We start from the raw sequence: 24,372 nt of genomic DNA, 5'->3' as shown, positions 1-24,372 counted from the left end.
TAGTGGGGTGAGGTGGTAGATGTTTTGTCAACCGTATGGCTCTAATCTGTTAGCGGTAGTGGGGTGGTAGATGTCTAGTCTCCCTTATGGCTCTAATCTGATAGTGGGGTGGTAGATGTCTAGTCTCCTTTATGACTCTAATCTGATAGTGGGGTGGTAGATGTCTAGGTTCCCTTATGGCTCTAATCTGATAGTGGGGTGGTAGATGTCTAGTCTCCTTTATGACTCTAATCTGTTTGTGGTAGTGGGGTGGTAGATGTCTAGTCTCCTTTATGGCTCTAATATGATAGTGGTAGTGGGGTCGTAGATGTCTAGTCTCCCTTATGGCTCTAATCTGATAGTGGGGTGGTAGATGTTTAGTCTCCCTTATGGCTCTAAACTGGTAGTGGTGGTGGGGTGGTAGATGTCTAGTCTCCCTTATGGCTCTAATATGATAGTGGGGTGGTAGATGTCTAGTCTCCCTTATGGCTCTAATCTGGTAGTGGTAGTGGGTGGTAGATGTCTAGTCTCCCTTATGGCTCTAATCTGATAGTGGGGTGGTAGATGTCTAGTCTCCCTTATGGCTCTAATCTGATAGTGGTAGTGGGGTGGTAGATGTCTAGTCTCCCTTATGGCTCTAATCTGACAGCGGTAGTGGGGTGGTAGATGTCTTGTCTCCCTTATGGCTCTAATCTGATAGTGGTAGAGGGGTGGTATATGTCTAGTCTCCCTTATGACTCTAATCTGATAGTGGTAGGGGGGTGGTAGATGTCTAGTCTCATTTATGGCTCTAATCTGATAGTGGGGTGGTAGATGTCTAGTCTCCCTTATGGCTCTAATATGATAGTGGTAGTGGGTTGGTAGATGTCTAGTCTCATTTATGGCTCTAATATGATAGTGGTACTGGGGTGGTAGATGTCTAGTCTCCCTTATGGCTCTAATCTGGTAGTGGGTGGTATATGTCTAGTCTCCCTTATGGCTCTAATCTGATAGTGGGGTGGTAGATGTCTAGTCTCCTTTATGACTATAATCTGATAGTGGGGTAATAGATGTCTAGTCTCCCTTATGGCTCTAATCTGATAGTGGGGTGGTAGATGTCTAGTCTCCTTTATGGCTCTAATCTGAAATTGGGGTGGTAGATGTCTAGACTCCCTTATGGCTCTAATCTGATAGTGGTAGTGGGGTGGTAGATGTCTAGTCTCCTTTATGGCTCTAATCTGATAGTGGGGTGGTAGATGTCTAGTCTCTCTTATGACTCTATTCTGATAGTGGTAGTGGGGTGGTAGATGTCTAATCTCCCTTATGGATCAAATCTGATAGTGTGGTGGTAGATGTCTAGTCTACCTTGTGACTATAATCTGATAGTGGTAGTGGGGTGGTAGATGTTTAGTCTCCCTTATGGCTCTAATCTGATAGTGGTAGTGGGGTGGTAGATGTCTAGTCTCCTTTATGGCTCTAATCTGATAGTGGTAGTGGGGTTGTAGATGTCTAGTCTCCCTTATGGCTCTAATCTGATAGTGGGGTGGTAGATGTCTAGTCTCCCTTATGGCTCTAATCTGGTAGTGGTGGTGGGGTGGTAGATGTCTAGTCTCCCTTATGGCTCTAATATGATAGTGGGGTGGTAGATGTCTAGTCTCCCTTATGGCTCTAATCTGGTAGTGGTAGTGGGTGGTAGATGTCTAGGCTCCCTTATGGCTCTAATCTGATAGTGGGGTGGTAGATGTCTAGTCTCCCTTATGGCTCTAATCTGACAGCGGTAGTGGGGTGGTAGTTGTCTAGTGTCCCTTATGGCTCTAATCTGATAGTGGTAGTGGGGTGGTATATGTCTAGTCTCCCTTATGACTATAATCTGATAGTGGTGCTGGTAGATGTCTAGTCTCCCTTATGGCTCTAATCTGATAGTGGTAGTGGGGTGGTAGATGTCTAGTCTCCCTTATGGCTCTAATCTGGTAGTGGGTGGTATATGTCTAGTCTCCCTTATGGCTCTAATCTGATAGTGGGGTGGTAGATGTCTAGTCTACCTTGTGACTATAATCTGATAGTGGTAGAGGGGTGGTAGATGTCTATTCTCCCTTATGCCTCTAATCTGATAGTGGTAGAGGGGTGGTATATGTCTACTCTCCCTTATGGCTCTAATCTGATAGTAGGGTGGTAGATGTCTAGTCTCCCTTATGGCTCTAATCTGGTAGTGGTAGTGGGTGGTAGATGTCTAGTCTCCCTTATGGCTCTAATCTGATAGTGGGGTGGTAGATGTCTAGTCTCCTTTATGACTCTAATCTGATAGTGGGGTGGTAGATGTCTAGTCTCCCTTATGGCTCTAATCTGATAGTGGGGTGGTAGATGTCTAGTCTCCTTTATGACTCTAATCTGTTTGTGGTAGTGGGTTGGTAGATGTCTAGTCTCCCTTATGGCTCTAATGTGATAGTGGTAGTGGGGTGGTAGATGTCTATTCTCCTTTATGGCTCTAATCTGATATTGGGGTGGTAGATGTCTAGACTCCCGTATGGCTCTAATCTGATAGTGGTAGTGGGGTGGTAGATGTCTAGGTTCCCTTATGGCTCTAATCTGATAGTGGGGTGGTAGATGTCTAGTCTCCTTTATGACTCTAATCTGTTTGTGGTAGTGGGGTGGTAGATGTCTAGTCTCCTTTATGGCTCTAATATGATAGTGGTAGTGGGGTCGTAGATGTCTAGGCTCCCTTATGGCTCTAATCTGATAGTGGGGTGGTAGATGTTTAGTCTCCCTTATGGCTCTAAACTGGTAGTGGTGGTGGGGTGGTAGATGTCTAGTCTCCCTTATGGCTCTAATATGATAGTGGGGTGGTAGATGTCTAGTCTCCCTTATGGCTCTAATCTGGTAGTGGTAGTGGGTGGTAGATGTCTAGTCTCCCTTATGGCTCTAATCTGATAGTGGGGTGGTAGATGTCTAGTCTCCCTTATGGCTCTAATCTGATAGTGGTAGTGGGGTGGTAGATGTCTAGTCTCCCTTATGGCTCTAATCTGACAGCGGTAGTGGGGTGGTAGATGTCTTGTCTCCCTTATGGCTCTAATCTGATAGTGGTAGAGGGGTGGTATATGTCTAGTCTCCCTTATGACTCTAATCTGATAGTGGTAGGGGGGTGGTAGATGTCTAGTCTCATTTATGGCTCTAATCTGATAGTGGGGTGGTAGATGTCTAGTCTCCCTTATGGCTCTAATATGATAGTGGTAGTGGGTTGGTAGATGTCTAGTCTCATTTATGGCTCTAATATGATAGTGGTACTGGGGTGGTAGATGTCTAGTCTCCCTTATGGCTCTAATCTGGTAGTGGGTGGTATATGTCTAGTCTCCCTTATGGCTCTAATCTGATAGTGGGGTGGTAGATGTCTAGTCTCCTTTATGACTATAATCTGATAGTGGGGTAATAGATGTCTAGTCTCCCTTATGGCTCTAATCTGATAGTGGGGTGGTAGATGTCTAGTCTCCTTTATGGCTCTAATCTGAAATTGGGGTGGTAGATGTCTAGACTCCCTTATGGCTCTAATCTGATAGTGGTAGTGGGGTGGTAGATGTCTAGTCTCCTTTATGGCTCTAATCTGATAGTGGGGTGGTAGATGTCTAGTCTCTCTTATGACTCTATTCTGATAGTGGTAGTGGGGTGGTAGATGTCTAATCTCCCTTATGGATCAAATCTGATAGTGTGGTGGTAGATGTCTAGTCTACCTTGTGACTATAATCTGATAGTGGTAGTGGGGTGGTAGATGTTTAGTCTCCCTTATGGCTCTAATCTGATAGTGGTAGTGGGGTGGTAGATGTCTAGTCTCCTTTATGGCTCTAATCTGATAGTGGTAGTGGGGTTGTAGATGTCTAGTCTCCCTTATGGCTCTAATCTGATAGTGGGGTGGTAGATGTCTAGTCTCCCTTATGGCTCTAATCTGGTAGTGGTGGTGGGGTGGTAGATGTCTAGTCTCCCTTATGGCTCTAATATGATAGTGGGGTGGTAGATGTCTAGTCTCCCTTATGGCTCTAATCTGGTAGTGGTAGTGGGTGGTAGATGTCTAGGCTCCCTTATGGCTCTAATCTGATAGTGGGGTGGTAGATGTCTAGTCTCCCTTATGGCTCTAATCTGACAGCGGTAGTGGGGTGGTAGTTGTCTAGTGTCCCTTATGGCTCTAATCTGATAGTGGTAGTGGGGTGGTATATGTCTAGTCTCCCTTATGACTATAATCTGATAGTGGTGCTGGTAGATGTCTAGTCTCCCTTATGGCTCTAATCTGATAGTGGTAGTGGGGTGGTAGATGTCTAGTCTCCCTTATGGCTCTAATCTGGTAGTGGGTGGTATATGTCTAGTCTCCCTTATGGCTCTAATCTGATAGTGGGGTGGTAGATGTCTAGTCTACCTTGTGACTATAATCTGATAGTGGTAGAGGGGTGGTAGATGTCTATTCTCCCTTATGCCTCTAATCTGATAGTGGTAGAGGGGTGGTATATGTCTAGTCTCCCTTATGGCTCTAATCTGATAGTAGGGTGGTAGATGTCTAGTCTCCCTTATGGCTCTAATCTGGTAGTGGTAGTGGGTGGTAGATGTCTAGTCTCCCTTATGGCTCTAATCTGATAGTGGGGTGGTAGATGTCTAGTCTCCTTTATGACTCTAATCTGATAGTGGGGTGGTAGATGTCTAGTCTCCCTTATGGCTCTAATCTGATAGTGGGGTGGTAGATGTCTAGTCTCCTTTATGACTCTAATCTGTTTGTGGTAGTGGGTTGGTAGATGTCTAGTCTCCCTTATGGCTCTAATGTGATAGTGGTAGTGGGGTGGTAGATGTCTAGTCTCCTTTATGGCTCTAATCTGATATTGGGGTGGTAGATGTCTAGACTCCCGTATGGCTCTAATCTGATAGTGGTAGTGGGGTGGTAGATGTCTAGTCTCCTTTATGGCTCTAATCTGATAGTGGGGTGGTAGATGTCTAGTCTCTCTTATGACTCTATTCTGATAGTGGTAGTGGGGTGGTAGATTTCTAATCTCCCTTATGGATCAAATCTGATAGTGTGGTGGTAGATGTCTAGTCTACCTTGTGACTATAATCTGATAGTGGTAGTGGGTGGTAGATGTCTAGTCTCCCTTATGGCTCTAATCTGATAGTGGGGTGGTAGATGTCTAGTCTCCTTTATGACTCTAATCTGATAGTGGGGTGGTAGACGTCTAGTCTCCTTTATGGCTCTAATCTGATAGTGGTAGTGGGGTCGTAGATGTCTAGTCTCCCTTATGGCTCTAATCTGATAGTGGGGTGGTAGATGTCTAGTCTCCCTTATGGCTCTAATCTGGTAGTGGTGGTGGGGTGGTAGATGTCTAGTCTCCCTTATGGCTCTAATATGATAGTGGGGTGGTAGATGTCTAGTCTCCCTTATGGCTCTAATCTGGTAGTGGTAGTGGGTGGTAGATGTCTAGTCTCCCTTATGGCTCTAATCTGATAGTGGGGTGGTAGATGTCTAGTCTCCTTTATGACTATAATCTGTTAGTGGTAGTGGGGTGGTAGATGTCTAGTCTCCCTTATGGCTCTAATCTGATAGTGGGGTGGTAGATGTCTAGTCTCCCTTATGGCTCTAATCTGACAGCGGTAGTGGGGTGGTAGTTGTCTAGTGTCCCTTATGGCTCTAATCTGATAGTGGTAGTGGGGTGGTATATGTCTAGTCTCCCTTATGACTATAATCTGATAGTGGTGCTGGTAGATGTCTAGTCTCCCCTATGGCTCTAATCTGATAGTGGTAGTGGGGTGGTAGATGTCTAGTCTCCCTTATGGCTCTAATCTGACAGCGGTAGTGGGGTGGTAGATGTCTTGTCTCCCTTATGGCTCTAATCTGATAGTGGTAGAGGGGTGGTAGATGTCTAGTCTCCCTTATGACTCTAATCTGATAGTGGGGTGGGGTGGTAGATGTCTAGTCTCCCTTATTGCTCTAATCTGATAGTCGTAGTGGGGTGGGGTGGTAGATGTTTTGTCAACCGTATGGCTCTAATCTGATAGTGGTAGTGGGGTGGTAGATGTCTAGTCTCCCGTATGACTATAATCTGATAGTGGGGTGGTAGATGTCTAGTCTCCTTTATGACTCTAATCTGATAGTGGGGTGGTAGATGTCTAGTCTCCTTTATGACTCTAATCTGTTTGTGGTAGTGGGGTGGTAGATGTCTAGTCTCCCTTATGGCTCTAATCTGACAGCGGTAGTGGGGTGGTAGATGTCTTGTCTCCCTTATGGCTCTAATCTGATAGTGGTAGAGGGGTGGTAGATGTCTAGTCTCCCTTATGACTCTAATCTGATAGTGGGGTGGGGTGGTAGATGTCTAGTCTCCCTTATGGCTCTAATCTGATAGTGGTAGTGGGGTGGTAGATGTCTAGTCTCCCTTATGGCTCTAATCTGACAGTGGTAGTGGGGTGGTAGATGTCTAGTCTCCCTTATGACTCTAATCTGATAGTGGTAGTGGGGTGGTAGATGTCTAGTCTCCTTTATGGCTCTAATCTGATATTGGGGTGGTAGATGTCTAGACTCCCTTATGGCTCTAATCTGATAGTGGTAGTGGGGTGGTAGATGTCTAGTCTCCCTTATGGCTCTAATCTGATAGTGGTATTGGGGTGGTAGATGTCTAGTCTCCCTTATGGTTCTAATCTGGTAGTGGTAGTGGGTGGTAGATGTCTAGTCTCCCTTATGGCTCTAATCTGATAGTGGGGTGGTAGATGTCTAGTCTCCTTTATGACTCTAATCTGATAGTGGGGTGGTAGACGTCTAGTCTCCCTTATGGCTCTAATCTGATAGTGATAGTGGGGTGGTAGATGTCTCCCTTATGGCTCTAATCTGATAGTGGGGTGGTAGATGTCTAGTCTCCCTTTTGGCTCTAAGCTGATCGTGGTAGTGGGGTGGTAGATGTCTAGTCTCCCATATGGCTCTAATCTGATAGTGGTAGTGGGGTGGTAGATGTTTAGTCTCCCTTATGGCTCTAATCTGGTAGTGGTGGTGGGGTGGTAGATGTCTAGTCTCCCTTATGGCTCTAAAATGATAGTGGGGTGGTAGATGTCTAGTCTCCCTTATGGCTCTAATCTGGTAGTGGTAGTGGGTGGTAGATGTCTAGTCTCCCTTATGGCTCTAATCTGATAGTGGGGTGGTAGATGTCTAGTCTCCTTTATGACTCTAATCTGTTAGTGGTAGTGGGGTGGTAGATGTCTAGTCTCCCTTATGGATCTAATCTGATAGTGGTAGTGGGGTGGTAGATGTCTAGTCTCCCTTATGGCTCTAATCTGACAGCGGTAGTGGGGTGGTAGATGTCTTGTCTCCCTTGTGGCTCTAATCTGATAGTGGGGACGTAGATGTCTACTCTCCCTTATGGCTCTAATCTGATAGTGGTAGTGGGGTGGTAGATGTCTAGTCTCCCTTATGGCTCTAATCTGGTAGTGGGTGGTATATGTCTAGTCTCCCTTATGGCTCTAATCTGATAGTGGTAGAGGGGTGGTAGATGTCTAGTCTCCCTTATGGCTCTAATCTGATAGTGGTAGAGGGGTGGTATATGTCTAGTCTCCCTTATGGCTCTAATCTGATAGTAGGGTGGTAGATGTCTAGTCTCCCTTATGGCTCTAATCTGGTAGTGGTACTGGGTGGTAGATGTCTAGTCTCCCTTATGGCTCTAATCTGATAGTGGGGTGGTAGATGTCTAGTCTCCCTTATGGCTCTAATCTGATAGTGGGGTGGTAGATGTCTAGTCTCCTTTATGACTCTAATCTGTTTGTGGTAGTGGGTTGGTAGATGTCTAGTCTCCCTTATGGCTCTAATCTGATAGTGGTAGTGGGGTGGTAGATGTCTTGTCTCCCTTATGGCTCTAATCTGATAGTGGTAGAGGGGTGGTAGATGTCTAGTCTCCCTTATGACTCTAATCTGATAGTGGGGTGGGGTGGTAGATGTCTAGTCTCCCTTATGGCTCTAATCTGATAGTGGTAGTGGGGTGGTAGATGTCTATCCTCCCTTATGGCTCTAATCTGACAGTGGTAGTGGGGTGGTAGATGTCTAGTCTCCCTTATGACTCTAATCTGATAGTGGTAGTGGTGTGGTAGATGTTTAGTCTACCTTATGACTCTAATCTGATAGTGGTAGATGTCTAGTCTCCCTTATGGCTCTAATCTGATAGTGGTAGTGGGGTGGTAGATGTCTAGTCTCCTTTATGGCTCTAATCTGATATTGGGGTGGTAGATGTCTAGACTCCCTTATGGCTCTAATCTGATAGTGGTAGTGGGGTGGTAGATGTCTAGTCTCCCTTATGGCTCTAATCTGATAGTGGTATTGGGGTGGTAGATGTCTAGTCTCCCTTATGGTTCTAATCTGGTAGTGGTAGTGGGTGGTAGATGTCTAGTCTCCCTTATGGCTCTAATCTGATAGTGGGGTGGTAGATGTCTAGTCTCCTTTATGACTCTAATCTGATAGTGGGGTGGTAGACGTCTAGTCTCCCTTATGGCTCTAATCTGATAGTGATAGTGGGGTGGTAGATGTCTCCCTTATGGCTCTAATCTGATAGTGGGGTGGTAGATGTCTAGTCTCCCTTTGGCTCTAAGCTGATAGTGGTAGTGGGGTGGTAGATGTCTAGTCTCCCATATGGCTCTAATCTGATAGTGGTAGTGGGGTGGTAGATGTTTAGTCTCCCTTATGGCTCTAATCTGGTAGTGGTGGTGGGGTGGTAGATGTCTAGTCTCCCTTATGGCTCTAAAATGATAGTGGGGTGGTAGATGTCTAGTCTCCCTTATGGCTCTAATCTGGTAGTGGTAGTGGGTGGTAGATGTCTAGTCTCCCTTATGGCTCTAATCTGATAGTGGGGTGGTAGATGTCTAGTCTCCTTTATGACTCTAATCTGTTAGTGGTAGTGGGGTGGTAGATGTCTAGTCTCCCTTATGGATCTAATCTGATAGTGGTAGTGGGGTGGTAGATGTCTAGTCTCCCTTATGGCTCTAATCTGACAGCGGTAGTGGGGTGGTAGATGTCTTGTCTCCCTTGTGGCTCTAATCTGATAGTGGGGACGTAGATGTCTACTCTCCCTTATGGCTCTAATCTGATAGTGGTAGTGGGGTGGTAGATGTCTAGTCTCCCTTATGGCTCTAATCTGGTAGTGGGTGGTATATGTCTAGTCTCCCTTATGGCTCTAATCTGATAGTGGTAGAGGGGTGGTAGATGTCTAGTCTACCTTGTGACTATAATCTGATAGTGGTAGAGGGGTGGTAGATGTCTAGTCTCCCTTATGGCTCTAATCTGATAGTGGTAGAGGGGTGGTATATGTCTAGTCTCCCTTATGGCTCTAATCTGATAGTAGGGTGGTAGATGTCTAGTCTCCCTTATGGCTCTAATCTGGTAGTGGTAGTGGGTGGTAGATGTCTAGTCTCCCTTATGGCTCTAATCTGATAGTGGGGTGGTAGATGTCTAGTCTCCCTTATGGCTCTAATCTGATAGTGGGGTGGTAGATGTCTAGTCTCCTTTATGACTCTAATCTGTTTGTGGTAGTGGGTTGGTAGATGTCTAGTCTCCCTTATGGCTCTAATCTGATAGTGGTAGTGGGGTGGTAGATGTCTAGTCTCCTTTATGGCTCTAATCTGATATTGGGGTGGTAGATGTCTAGACTCCCTTATGGCTCTAATCTGATAGTGGTAGTGGGGTGGTAGATGTCTAGTCTCCTTTATGGCTCTAATCTGATAGTGGGGTGGTAGATGTCTAGTCTCTCTTATGACTCTATTCTGATAGTGGTAGTGGGGTGGTAGATGTCTAATCTCCCTTATGGATCAAATCTGATAGTGTGGTGGTAGATGTCTAGTCTACCTTGTGACTATAATCTGATAGTGGTAGTGGGGTGGTAGATGTCTAGTCTCCCTTATGGCTCTAATCTGATAGTGGTAGTGGGGTGGTAGATGTCTAGTCTCCTTTATGGCTCTAATCTGATAGTGGTAGTGGGGTCGTAGATGTCTAGTCTCCCTTATGGCTCTAATCTGATAGTGGGGTGGTAGATGTCTAGTCTCCCTTATGGCTCTAATCTGGTAGTGGTGGTGGGGTGGTAGATGTCTAGTCTCCCTTATGGCTCTAATATGATAGTGGGGTGGTAGATGTCTAGTCTCCCTTATGGCTCTAATCTGGTAGTGGTAGTGGGTGGTAGATGTCTAGTCTCCCTTATGGCTCTAATCTGATAGTGGGGTGGTAGATGTCTAGTCTCCTTTATGACTATAATATGTTAGTGGTAGTGGGGTGGTAGATGTCTAGTCTCCCTTATGGCTCTAATCTGATAGTTGGGTGGTAGATGTCTAGTCTCCTTTATGACTCTAATCTGTTAGTGGTAGTGGGGTGGTAGATGTCTAGTCTCCCTTATGGATCTAATCTGATAGTGGTAGTGGGGTGGTAGATGTCTAGTCTCCTTTATGGCTCTAATCTGATATTGGGGTGGTAGATGTCTAGACTCCCTTATGGCTCTAATCTGATAGTGGTAGTGGGGTGGTAGATGTCTAATCTCCCTTATGGCTCTAATCTGATAGTGGTATTGGGGTGGTAGATGTCTAGTCTCCCTTATGGCTCTAATCTGGTAGTGGTAGTGGGGTGGTAGATGTCTTGTCTCCCTTATGGCTCTAATCTGATAGTTGTAGAGGGGTGGTAGATGTCTAGGCTCCCTTGTGGCTCTAATCTGATAGTGGGGACGTAGATGTCTACTCTCCCTTATGGCTCTAATCTGATAGTGGTAGTGGGGTGGTAGATGTCTAGTCTCCCTTATGGCTCTAATCTGATAGTGGGGTGGTAGATGTCTAGTCTCCCGTATGGCTCTAATCTGATAGTGGTAGTGGGGTGGTAGATGTCTAGTCTCCCTTATGGCTCTAATCTGATAGTGGTTGTGGGGTGGTAGATGTCTAGTCTCCCTTATGGCTCTGATCTGATAGTGGGGTGGTAGATGTCTAGTCTCCCTTATGGCTCTAATCTGACAGCGGTAGTGGGGTGGTAGTTGTCTAGTGTCCCTTATGGCTCTAATCTGATAGTGGTAGTGGGGTGGTATATTTCTAGTCTCCCTTATGACTCTAATCTGATAGTGGGGTGGTAGATGTCTAGTCTCCCTTATGGCTCTAATCTGATAGTGGTAGTGGGGTGGTAGATGTCTAGTCTCCCTTATGGCTCTAATCTGACAGCGGTAGTGGGGTGGTAGATGTCTTGTCTCCCTTATGGCTCTAATCTGATAGTGGTAGAGGGGTGGTAGATGTCTAGTCTCCCTTATGACTCTAATCTGATAGTGGGGTGGGGTGGTAGATGTCTAGTCTCCTTTATTACTCTAATCTGATAGTGGTAGTGGGGTGGGGTGGTAGATGTTTTGTCAACCGTATGGCTCTAATCTGATAGTGGTAGTGGGGTGGTAGATGTCTAGTCTCCCTTATGGCTCTAATCTGATAGTGGGGTGGTAGATGTCTAGTCTCCTTTATGACTCTAATCTGATAGTGGGGTGGTAGATGTCTAGGTTCCCTTATGGCTCTAATCTGATAGTGGGGTGGTAGATGTCTAGTCTCCTTTATGACTCTAATCTGTTTGTGGTAGTGGGGTGGTAGATGTCTAGTCTCCCTTATGGCTCTAATCTGATAGTGGTAGTGGGGTGGTAGATGTCTAGTCTCCCTTATGGCTCTAATCTGACAGTGGTAGTGGGGTGGTAGATGTCTAGTCTCCCTTATGACTCTAATCTGATAGTGGTAGTGGTGTGGTAGATGTCTAGTGTCCCTTATGGCTCTAATCTGATAGTGGGGTGGTAGATGTCTAGTCTCCTTTATGACTCTAATCTGATAGTGGTAGTGGGGTGGGAGATGTTTAGTCTACCTTATGACTCTAATCTGATAGTGGTAGATGTCTAGTCTCCCTTATGACTCTAATCTGATAGTGGTAGTGGGGTGGTAGATGTCTAGTCTCCTTTATGGCTCTAATCTGATATTGGGGTGGTAGATGTCTAGACTCCCTTATGGCTCTAATCTGATAGTGGTAGTGGGGTGGTAGATGTCTAGTCTCCCTTATGGCTCTAATCTGACAGCGGTAGTGGGGTGGTAGATGTCTTGTCTCCCTTATGGCTCTAATCTGATAGTGGTAGAGGGGTGGTAGATGTCTAGTCTCCCTTATGACTCTAATCTGATAGTGGGGTGGGGTGGTAGATGTCTAGTCTCCCTTATTGCTCTAATCTCATAGTGGTAGTGGGGTGGGGTGGTAGATGTTTTGTCAACCGTATGGCTCTAATCTGATAGTGGTAGTGGGGTGGTAGATTTCTAGTCTCCCTTATGGCTCTAATCTGGTAGTGGGTGGTAGATGTCTAGTCTCCCGTATGACTCTAATCTGATAGTGGGGTGGTAGATGTCTAGTCTCCTTTATGACTCTAATCTGATAGTGGGGTGGTAGATGTCTAGGTTCCCTTATGGCTCTAATCTGATAGTGGGGTGGTAGATGTCTAGTCTCCTTTATGACTCTAATCTGTTTGTGGTAGTGGGGTGGTAGATGTCTAGTCTCCCTTATGGCTCTAATCTGATAGTGGGGTGGTAGATGTCTAGTCTCCTTTATGACTCTAATCTGTTTGTGGTAGTGGGTTGGTAGATGTCTAGTCTCCCTTATGGCTCTAATCTGATAGTGGTAGTGGGGTGGTAGATGTCTAGTCTCCTTTATGGCTCTAATCTGATATTGGGGTGGTAGATGTCTAGACTCCCTTATGGCTCTAATCTGATAGTGGTAGTGGGGTGGTAGATGTCTAGTCTCCTTTATGGCTCTAATCTGATAGTGGGGTGGTAGATGTCTAGTCTCTCTTATGACTCTATTCTGATAGTGGTAGTGGGGTGGTAGATGTCTAATCTCCCTTATGGATCAAATCTGATAGTGTGGTGGTAGATGTCTAGTCTACCTTGTGACTATAATCTGATAGTGGTAGTGGGGTGGTAGATGTCTAGTCTCCCTTATGGCTCTAATCTGATAGTGGTAGTGGGGTGGTAGATGTCTAGTCTCCTTTATGGCTCTAATCTGATAGTGGTAGTGGGGTCGTAGATGTCTAGTCTCCCTTATGGCTCTAATCTGATAGTGGGGTGGTAGATGTCTAGTCTCCCTTATGGCTCTAATCTGGTAGTGGTGGTGGGGTGGTAGATGTCTAGTCTCCCTTATGGCTCTAATATGATAGTGGGGTGGTAGATGTCTAGTCTCCCTTATGGCTCTAATCTGGTAGTGGTAGTGGGTGGTAGATGTCTAGTCTCCCTTATGGCTCTAATCTGATAGTGGGGTGGTAGATGTCTAGTCTCCTTTATGACTATAATATGTTAGTGGTAGTGGGGTGGTAGATGTCTAGTCTCCCTTATGGCTCTAATCTGATAGTTGGGTGGTAGATGTCTAGTCTCCTTTATGACTCTAATCTGTTAGTGGTAGTGGGGTGGTAGATGTCTAGTCTCCCTTATGGATCTAATCTGATAGTGGTAGTGGGGTGGTAGATGTCTAGTCTCCTTTATGGCTCTAATCTGATATTGGGGTGGTAGATGTCTAGACTCCCTTATGGCTCTAATCTGATAGTGGTAGTGGGGTGGTAGATGTCTAATCTCCCTTATGGCTCTAATCTGATAGTGGTATTGGGGTGGTAGATGTCTAGTCTCCCTTATGGCTCTAATCTGGTAGTGGTAGTGGGGTGGTAGATGTCTTGTCTCCCTTATGGCTCTAATCTGATAGTTGTAGAGGGGTGGTAGATGTCTAGGCTCCCTTGTGGCTCTAATCTGATAGTGGGGACGTAGATGTCTACTCTCCCTTATGGCTCTAATCTGATAGTGGTAGTGGGGTGGTAGATGTCTAGTCTCCCTTATGGCTCTAATCTGATAGTGGGGTGGTAGATGTCTAGTCTCCCGTATGGCTCTAATCTGATAGTGGTAGTGGGGTGGTAGATGTCTAGTCTCCCTTATGGCTCTAATCTGATAGTGGTTGTGGGGTGGTAGATGTCTAGTCTCCCTTATGGCTCTGATCTGATAGTGGGGTGGTAGATGTCTAGTCTCCCTTATGGCTCTAATCTGACAGCGGTAGTGGGGTGGTAGTTGTCTAGTGTCCCTTATGGCTCTAATCTGATAGTGGTAGTGGGGTGGTATATTTCTAGTCTCCCTTATGACTCTAATCTGATAGTGGGGTGGTAGATGTCTAGTCTCCCTTATGGCTCTAATCTGATAGTGGTAGTGGGGTGGTAGATGTCTAGTCTCCCTTATGGCTCTAATCTGACAGCGGTAGTGGGGTGGTAGATGTCTTGTCTCCCTTATGGCTCTAATCTGATAGTGGTAGAGGGGTGGTAGATGTCTAGTCTCCCTTATGACTCTAATCTGATAGTGGGGTGGGGTGGTAGATGTCTAGTCTCCCTTATTGCTCTAATCTGATAGTGGTAGTGGGGTGGGGTGGTAGATGTTTTGTCAACCGTATGGCTCTAATCTGATAGTGGTAGTGGGGTGGTAGATGTCTAGTCTCCCTTATGGCTCTAATCTGATAGTGGGGTGGTAGATGTCTAGTCTCCTTTATGACTCTAATCTGATAGTGGGGTGGTAGATGTCTAGGTTCCCTTATGGCTCTAATCTGATAGTGGGGTGGTAGATGTCTAGTCTCCTTTATGACTCTAATCTGTTTGTGGTAGTGGGGTGGTAGATGTCTAGTCTCCCTTATGGCTCTAATCTGATAGTGGTAGTGGGGTGGTAGATGTCTAGTCTCCCTTATGGCTCTAATCTGACAGTGGTAGTGGGGTGGTAGATGTCTAGTCTCCCTTATGACTCTAATCTGATAGTGGTAGTGGTGTGGTAGATGTCTAGTGTCCCTTATGGCTCTAATCTGATAGTGGGGTGGTAGATGTCTAGTCTCCTTTATGACTCTAATCTGATAGTGGTAGTGGGGTGGGAGATGTTTAGTCTACCTTATGACTCTAATCTGATAGTGGTAGATGTCTAGTCTCCCTTATGACTCTAATCTGATAGTGGTAGTGGGGTGGTAGATGTCTAGTCTCCTTTATGGCTCTAATCTGATATTGGGGTGGTAGATGTCTAGACTCCCTTATGGCTCTAATCTGATAGTGGTAGTGGGGTGGTAGATTTCTAGTCTCCCTTATGGCTCTAATCTGGTAGTGGGTGGTAGATGTCTAGTCTCCCGTATGACTCTAATCTGATAGTGGGGTGGTAGATGTCTAGTCTCCTTTATGACTCTAATCTGATAGTGGGGTGGTAGATGTCTAGGTTCCCTTATGGCTCTAATCTGATAGTGGGGTGGTAGATGTCTAGTCTCCTTTATGACTCTAATCTGTTTGTGGTAGTGGGGTGGTAGATGTCTAGTCTCCCTTATGGCTCTAATCTGATAGTGGTAGTGGGGTGGTAGATGTCTAGTCTCCCTTATGGCTCTAATCTGACAGCGGTAGTGGGGTGGTAGATGTCTTGTCTCCCTTATGGCTCTAATCTGATAGTGGTAGAGGGGTGGTAGATGTCTAGTCTCCCTTATGACTCTAATCTGATAGTGGGGTGGGGTGGTAGATGTCTAGTCTCCCTTATTGCTCTAATCTGATAGTGGTAGTGGGGTGGTAGATGTTTTGTCAACCGTATGGCTCTAATCTGATAGTGGTAGTGGGGTGGTAGATTTCTAGTATCCCTTATGGCTCTAATCTGGTAGTGGGTGGTAGATGTCTAGTCTCCCGTATGACTCTAATCTGATAGTGGGGTGGTAGATGTCTAGTCTCCTTTATGACTCTAATCTGATAGTGGGGTGGTAGATGTCTAGGTTCCCTTATGGCTCTAATCTGATAGGGGGTGGTAGATGTCTAGTCTCCTTTATGACTCTAATCTGTTTGTGGTAGTGGTGTGGTAGATGTCTAGTGTCCCTTATGGCTCTAATCTGATAGTGGGGTGGTAGATGTCTAGTCTCCTTTATGACTCTAATCTGATAGTGGTAGTGGGGTGGGAGATGTTTAGTCTACCTTATGACTCTAATCTGATAGTGGTAGATGTCTAGTCTCCCTTATGGCTCTAATCTGATAGTGGTAGTGGGGTGGTAGATGTCTAGTCTCCTTTATGGCTCTAATCTGATATTGGGGTGGTAGATGTCTAGACTCCCTTATGGCTCTAATCTGATAGTGGTAGTGGGGTGGTAGATGTCTAGTCTCCCTTATGGCTCTAATCTGATAGTGGTAGTGGGGTGGTAGATGTCTAGTCTCCCTTATGGCTCTAATCTGATAGTGGTATTGGGGTGGTAGATGTCTAGTCTCCCTTATGGCTCTAATCTGATAGTGGGGTGGTAGATGTCTAGTCTCCTTTGTGACTCTAATCTGATAGTGGGGTGGTAGATGTCTAGTCTCCCTTATGGCTCTAATCTGATAGTGGTAGTGGGGTGGTAGATGTCTAGTCTCCCATATGGCTCTAATCTGATAGTGGTAGTGGGGTGGTAGATGTTTAGTCTCCCTTATGGCTCTAATCTGGTAGTGGTGGTGGGGTGGTAGATGTCTAGTCTCCCTTATGGCTCTAAAATGATAGTGGGGTGGTAGATGTCTAGTCTCCCTTATGGCTCTAATCTGGTAGTGGTAGTGGGTGGTAGATGTCTAGTCTCCCTTATGGCTCTAATCTGATAGTGGGGTGGTAGATGTCTAGTCTCCTTTATGACTCTAATCTGTTAGTGGTAGTGGGGTGGTAGATGTCTAGTCTCCCTTATGGATCTAATCTGATAGTGGTAGTGGGGTGGTAGATGTCTAGTCTCCCTTATGGCTCTAATCTGACAGCGGTAGTGGGGTGGTAGATGTCTTGTCTCCCTTGTGGCTCTAATCTGATAGTGGGGACGTAGATGTCTACTCTCCCTTATGGCTCTAATCTGATAGTGGTAGTGGGGTGGTAGATGTCTAGTCTCCCTTATGGCTCTAATCTGATAGTGGTAGTGGGGTGGTAGATGTCTAGTCTCCCGTATGGCTCTAATCTGATAGTGGTAGATGTCTAGTCTCCCGTATGGCTCTAATCTGATAGTGGTAGATGTCTTGTCCCCCTTATGGCTCTAATCTGATAGTGGGGTGGTAGATGTCTAGTCTCCCTTATGGCTCTAATCTGGTAGTGGTAGTGGGGTGGTAGATGTCTAGTCTACCTTATGAATCTAATCTGATAGTGGTAGATGTCTAGTCTCCCTTATGGCTCTAATCTGATAGTGGTAGTGGGGTGGTAGATGTCTAGTCTCCTTTATGGATCTAATCTGATATTGGGGTGGTAGATGTCTAGACTCCCTTATGGCTCTAATCTGATAGTGGTAGTGGGGTGGTAGATGTCTAGTCTCCCTTATGGCTCTAATCTGATAGTGGTATTGGGGTGGTAGATGTCTAGTCTACCTTATGGCTCTAATCTGGTAGTGGTAGTGGGGTGGTAGATGTCTAGTCTCCTTTATGGCTCTAATATGATAGTGGTAGTGGGGTCGTAGATGTCTAGTCTCCCTTATGGCTCTAATCTGACAGCGGTAGTGGGGTGGTAGATGTCTAGTCTCCCTTATGACTCTAATCTGATAGTAGGGTGGGGTGGTAGATGTCTAGTCTCCCTTATTGCTCTAATCTGATAGTGGTAGTGGGGTGGGGTGGTAGATGTTTTGTCAACCGTATGGCTCTAATCTGATAGTGGTAGTGGGGTGGTAGATGTCTAGTCTCCCTTATGGCTCTAATCTGATAGTGGGGTGGTAGATGTCTAGTCTCCTTTATGACTCTAATCTGATAGTGGGGTGGTAGATGTCTAGGTTCCCTTATGGCTCTAATCTGATAGTGGGGTGGTAGATGTCTAGTCTCCTTTATGACTCTAATCTGTTTGTGGTAGTGGGGTGGTAGATGTCTAGTCTCCCTTATGGCTCTAATCTGATAGTGGTAGTGGGGTGGTAGATGTCTAGTCTCCCTTATGGCTCTAATCTGACAGTGGTAGTGGGGTGGTAGATGTCTAGTCTCCCTTATGACTCTAATCTGATAGTGGTAGTGGTGTGGTAGATGTCTAGTGTCCCTTATGGCTCTAATCTGATAGTGGGGTGGTAGATGTCTAGTCTCCTTTATGACTCTAATCTGATAGTGGGGTGGTAGATGTCTAGGTTCCCTTATGGCTCTAATCTGATAGTGGGGTGGTAGATGTCTAGTCTCCTTTATGACTCTAATCTGTTTGTGGTAGTGGGGTGGTAGATGTCTAGTCTCCCTTATGGCTCTAATCTGATAGTGGTAGTGGGGTGGGAGATGTTTAGTCTACCTTATGACTCTAATCTGATAGTGGTAGATGTGTAGTCTCCCTTATGGCTCTAATCTGATAGTGGTAGTGTGGTGGTAGATGTCTAGTCTCCTTTATGGCTCTAATCTGATATTGGGGTGGTAGATGTGTAGACTCCCTTATGGCTCTAATCTGATAGTGGTAGTGGGGTGGTAGATGTCTAGTCTCCCTTATGGCTCTAATCTGACAGCGGTAGTGGGGTGGTAGATGTCTTGTCTCCCTTATGGCTCTAATCTGATAGTGGTAGAGGGGTGGTAGATGTCTAGTCTCCTTTATGACTCTAATCTGATAGTGGGGTGGGGTGGTAGATGTCTAGTCTCCCTTATTGCTCTAATCTGATAGTGGTAGTGGGGTGGGGTGGTAGATGTTTTGTGAACCGTATGGCTCTAATCTGATAGTGGTAGTGGGGTGGTAGATGTCTAGTCTCCCTTATGGCTCTAATCTGGTAGTGGGTGGTAGATGTCTAGTCTCCCGTATGACTCTAATCTGATAGTGGGGTGGTAGATGTCTAGTCTCCTTTATGACTCTAATCTGATAGTTGGGTGGTAGATGTCTAGTCTCCTTTATGACTCTAATCTGATAGTGGGGTGGTAGATGTCTAGTCTCCTTTATGGCTCTAATCTGATAGTGGGGTGGTAGATGTCTAGTCTCCTTTATGACTCTAATCTGTTTGTGGTAGTGGGGTGGTAGATGTCTAGTCTCCCTTATGGCTCTAATCTGATAGTGGTAGTGGGGTGGTAGATGTCTAGTCTCCCTTATGGCTCTAATCTGACAGTGGTAGTGTGGTGGTAGATGTCTAGTCTCCCTTATGACTCTAATCTGATAGTGGTAGTGGTGTGGTAGATGTCTAGTGTCCCTTATGGCTCTAATCTGATAGTGGGGTGGTAGATGTCTAGTCTCCTTTATGACTCTAATCTGATAGTGGTAGTGGGGTGGGAGATGTTTAGTCTACCTTATGACTCTAATCTGATAGTGGTAGATGTCTAGTCTCCCTTATGGCTCTAATCTGATAGTGGTAGTGGGGTGGTAGATGTCTAGTCTCCTTTATGGCTCTAATCTGATATTGGGGTGGTAGATGTCTAGACTCCCTTATGGCTCTAATCTGATAGTGGAAGTGGGGTGGTAGATGGTTAGTCTCCCTTATGGCTCTAATCTGATAGTGGTATTGGGGTGGTAGATGTCTAGTCTCCCTTATGGCTCTAATCTGGTAGTGGTAGTGGGTGGTAGATGTCTAGTCTCCCTTATGGCTCTAATCTGATAGTGGGGTGGTAGATGTCTAGTCTCCCTTATGGATCTAATCTGATAGTGGTAGTGGGGTGGTAGATGTCTAGTCTCCCTTATGGCTCTAATCTGACAGCGGTAGTGGGGTGGTAGATGTCTTGTCTCCCTTGTGGCTCTAATCTGATAGTGGGGACGTAGATGTCTACTCTCCCTTATGGCTCTAATCTGATAGTGGTAGTGGGGTGGTAGATGTCTAGTCTCCCTTATGGCTCTAATCTGATAGTGGTAGTGGGGTGGTAGATGTCTAGTCTCCCGTATGGCTCTAATCTGATAGTGGTAGATGTCTAGTCTCCCATATGGCTCTAATCTGATAGTGGTAGATGTCTTGTCTCCCTTATGGCTCTAATCTGATAGTGGGGTGGTAGATGTCTAGTCTCCCTTATGGCTCTAATCTGGTAGTGGTAGTGGGGTGGTAGATGTCTAGTCTACCTTATGACTCTAATCTGATAGTGGTAGATGTCTAGTCTCCCTTATGGCTCTAATCTGATAGTGGTAGTGGGGTGGTAGATGTCTAGTCTCCTTTATGGCTCTAATCTGATATTGGGGTGGTAGATGTCTAGACTCCCTTATGGCTCTAATCTGATAGTGGTAGTGGGGTGGTAGATGTCTAGTCTCCCTTATGGCTCTAATCTGATAATGGTATTGGGGTGGTAGATGTCTAGTCTCCTTTATGGCTCTAATCTGGTAGTGGTAGTGGGGTGGTAGATGTCTAGTCTCCTTTATGGCTCTAATATGATAGTGGTAGTGGGGTCGTAGATGTCTAGTCTCCCTTATGGCTCTAATCTGGTAGTGGTAGTGGGTGGTAGATGTCTAGTCTCCCTTATGGCTCTAATCTGATAGTGGGGTGGTAGATGTCTAGGTTCCCTTATGGCTCTAATCTGATAGTGGGGTGGTAGATGTCTAGTCTCCTTTATGACTCTAATCTGTTTGTGGTAGTGGGGTGGTAGATGTCTAGTCTCCCTTATGGCTCTAATCTGATAGTGGTAGTGGGGTGGTAGATGTCTAGTCTCCCTTATGGCTCTAATCTGACAGTGGTAGTGGGGTGGTAGATGTCTAGTCTCCCTTATGACTCTAATCTGATAGTGGTAGTGGTGTGGTAGATGTCTAGTGTCCCTTATGGCTCTAATCTGATAGTGGGGTGGTAGATGTCTAGTCTCCTTTATGACTCTAATCTGATAGTGGGGTGGTAGATGTCTAGGTTCCCTTATGGCTCTAATCTGATAGTGGGGTGGTAGATGTCTAGTCTCCTTTATGACTCTAATCTGTTTGTGGTAGTGGGGTGGTAGATGTCTAGTCTCCCTTATGGCTCTAATCTGATAGTGGTAGTGGGGTGGGAGATGTTTAGTCTACCTTATGACTCTAATCTGATAGTGGTAGATGTGTAGTCTCCCTTATGGCTCTAATCTGATAGTGGTAGTGTGGTGGTAGATGTCTAGTCTCCTTTATGGCTCTAATCTGATATTGGGGTGGTAGATGTGTAGACTCCCTTATGGCTCTAATCTGATAGTGGTAGTGGGGTGGTAGATGTCTAGTCTCCCTTATGGCTCTAATCTGACAGCGGTAGTGGGGTGGTAGATGTCTAGTCTCCCTTATTGCTCTAATCTGATAGTGGTAGTGGGGTGGGGTGGTAGATGTTTTGTGAACCGTATGGCTCTAATCTGATAGTGGTAGTGGGGTGGTAGATGTCTAGTCTCCCTTATGGCTCTAATCTGGTAGTGGGTGGTAGATGTCTAGTCTCCCGTATGACTCTAATCTGATAGTGGGGTGGTAGATGTCTAGTCTCCTTTATGACTCTAATCTGATAGTGGGGTGGTAGATGTCTAGTCTCCTTTATGACTCTAATCTGATAGTGGGGTGGTAGATGTCTAGTCTCCTTTATGGCTCTAATCTGATAGTGGGGTGGTAGATGTCTAGTCTCCTTTATGACTCTAATCTGTTTGTGGTAGTGGGGTGGTAGATGTCTAGTCTCCCTTATGGCTCTAATCTGATAGTGGTAGTGGGGTGGTAGATGTCTAGTCTCCTTTATGACTCTAATCTGTTTGTGGTAGTGGGGTGGTAGATGTCTAGTCTACCTTATGACTCTAATCTGATAGTGGTAGATGTCTAGTCTCCCTTATGGCTCTAATCTGATAGTGGTAGTGGGGTGGTAGATGTCTAGTCTCCCTTATGGCTCTAATCTGATAGTGGTAGTGGGGTGGTAGATGTCTAGTCTCCTTTATGACTCTAATCTGTTTGTGGTAGTGGGGTGGTAGATGTCTAGTCTACCTTATGACTCTAATCTGATAGTGGTAGATGTCTAGTCTCCTTTATGGCTCTAATCTGATATTGGGGTGGTAGATGTCTAGACTCCCTTATGGCTCTAATCTGATAGTGGTAGTGGGGTGGTAGATGTCTAGTCTCCCTTATGGCTCTAATCTGATAATGGTATTGGGGTGGTAGATGTCTAGTCTCCTTTATGGCTCTAATCTGGTAGTGGTAGTGGGGTGGTAGATGTCTAGTCTCCCTTATGGCTCTAATATGATAGTGGTAGTGGGGTCGTAGATGTCTAGTCTCCCTTATGGCTCTAATCTGGTAGTGGTAGTGGGTGGTAGATGTCTAGTCTCCCTTATGGCTCTAATCTGATAGTGGGGTGGTAGATGTCTAGGTTCCCTTATGGCTCTAATCTGATAGTGGGGTGGTAGATGTCTAGTCTCCTTTATGACTCTAATCTGTTTGTGGTAGTGGGGTGGTAGATGTCTAGTCTCCCTTATGGCTCTAATCTGATAGTGGTAGTGGGGTGGTAGATGTCTAGTCTCCCTTATGGCTCTAATCTGACAGTGGTAGTGGGGTGGTAGATGTCTAGTCTCCCTTATGACTCTAATCTGATAGTGGTAGTGGTGTGGTAGATGTCTAGTGTCCCTTATGGCTCTAATCTGATAGTGGGGTGGTAGATGTCTAGTCTCCTTTATGACTCTAATCTGATAGTGGGGTGGTAGATGTCTAGGTTCCCTTATGGCTCTAATCTGATAGTGGGGTGGTAGATGTCTAGTCTCCTTTATGACTCTAATCTGTTTGTGGTAGTGGGGTGGTAGATGTCTAGTCTCCCTTATGGCTCTAATCTGATAGTGGTAGTGGGGTGGGAGATGTTTAGTCTACCTTATGACTCTAATCTGATAGTGGTAGATGTGTAGTCTCCCTTATGGCTCTAATCTGATATTGGGGTGGTAGATGTGTAGACTCCCTTATGGCTCTAATCTGATAGTGGTAGTGGGGTGGTAGATGTCTAGTCTCCCTTATGGCTCTAATCTGACAGCGGTAGTGGGGTGGTAGATGTCTTGTCTCCCTTATGGCTCTAATCTGATAGTGGTAGAGGGGTGGTAGATGTCTAGTCTCCTTTATGACTCTAATCTGATAGTGGGGTGGGGTGGTAGATGTCTAGTCTCCCTTATTGCTCTAATCTGATAGTGGTAGTGGGGTGGGGTGGTAGATGTTTTGTGAACCGTATGGCTCTAATCTGATAGTGGTAGTGGGGTGGTAGATGTCTAGTCTCCCTTATGGCTCTAATCTGGTAGTGGGTGGTAGATGTCTAGTCTCCCGTATGACTCTAATCTGATAGTGGGGTGGTAGATGTCTAGTCTCCTTTATGACTCTAATCTGATAGTGGGGTGGTAGATGTCTAGTCTCCTTTATGACTCTAATCTGATAGTGGGGTGGTAGATGTCTAGTCTCCTTTATGGCTCTAATCTGATAGTGGGGTGGTAGATGTCTAGTCTCCTTTATGACTCTAATCTGTTTGTGGTAGTGGGGTGGTAGATGTCTAGTCTCCCTTATGGCTCTAATCTGATAGTGGTAGTGGGGTGGTAGATGTCTAGTCTCCCTTATGGCTCTAATCTGACAGTGGTAGTGTGGTGGTAGATGTCTAGTCTCCCTTATGACTCTAATCTGATAGTGGTAGTGGTGTGGTAGATGTCTAGTGTCCCTTATGGCTCTAATCTGATAGTGGGGTGGTAGATGTCTAGTCTCCTTTATGACTCTAATCTGATAGTGGTAGTGGGGTGGGAGATGTTTAGTCTACCTTATGACTCTAATCTGATAGTGGTAGATGTCTAGTCTCCCTTATGGCTCTAATCTGATAGTGGTAGTGGGGTGGTAGATGTCTAGTCTCCTTTATGGCTCTAATCTGATATTGGGGTGGTAGATGTCTAGACTCCCTTATGGCTCTAATCTGATAGTGGTAGTGGGGTGGTAGATGTTTAGTCTCCCTTATGGCTCTAATCTGATAGTGGTATTGGGGTGGTAGATGTCTAGTCTCCCTTATGGCTCTAATCTGGTAGTGGTAGTGGGTGGTAGATGTCTAGTCTCCCTTATGGCTCTAATCTGATAGTGGGGTGGTAGATGTCTACTCTCCCTTATGGATCTAATCTGATAGTGGTAGTGGGGTGGTAGATGTCTAGTCTCCCTTATGGCTCTAATCTGACAGCGGTAGTGGGGTGGTAGATGTCTTGTCTCCCTTGTGGCTCTAATCTGATAGTGGGGACGTAGATGTCTACTCTCCCTTATGGCTCTAATCTGATAGTGGTAGTGGGGTGGTAGATGTCTAGTCTCCCTTATGGCTCTAATCTGATAGTGGTAGTGGGGTGGTAGATGTCTAGTCTCCCGTATGGCTCTAATCTGATAGTGGTAGATGTCTAGTCTCCCATATGGCTCTAATCTGATAGTGGTAGATGTCTTGTCTCCCTTATGGCTCTAATCTGATAGTGGGGTGGTAGATGTCTAGTCTCCCTTATGGCTCTAATCTGGTAGTGGTAGTGGGGTGGTAGATGTCTAGTCTACCTTATGACTCTAATCTGATAGTGGTAGATGTCTAGTCTCCCTTATGGCTCTAATCTG

This window comes from Salvelinus alpinus, chromosome 27 (assembly GCF_045679555.1).
Source record: "Salvelinus alpinus chromosome 27, SLU_Salpinus.1, whole genome shotgun sequence".
NCBI classification, from domain to species: Eukaryota; Metazoa; Chordata; class Actinopteri; order Salmoniformes; family Salmonidae; genus Salvelinus; species Salvelinus alpinus.
The sequence above is the reverse complement of the archived record's forward strand: the minus strand, read 5'-3'. Positions refer to the sequence as shown.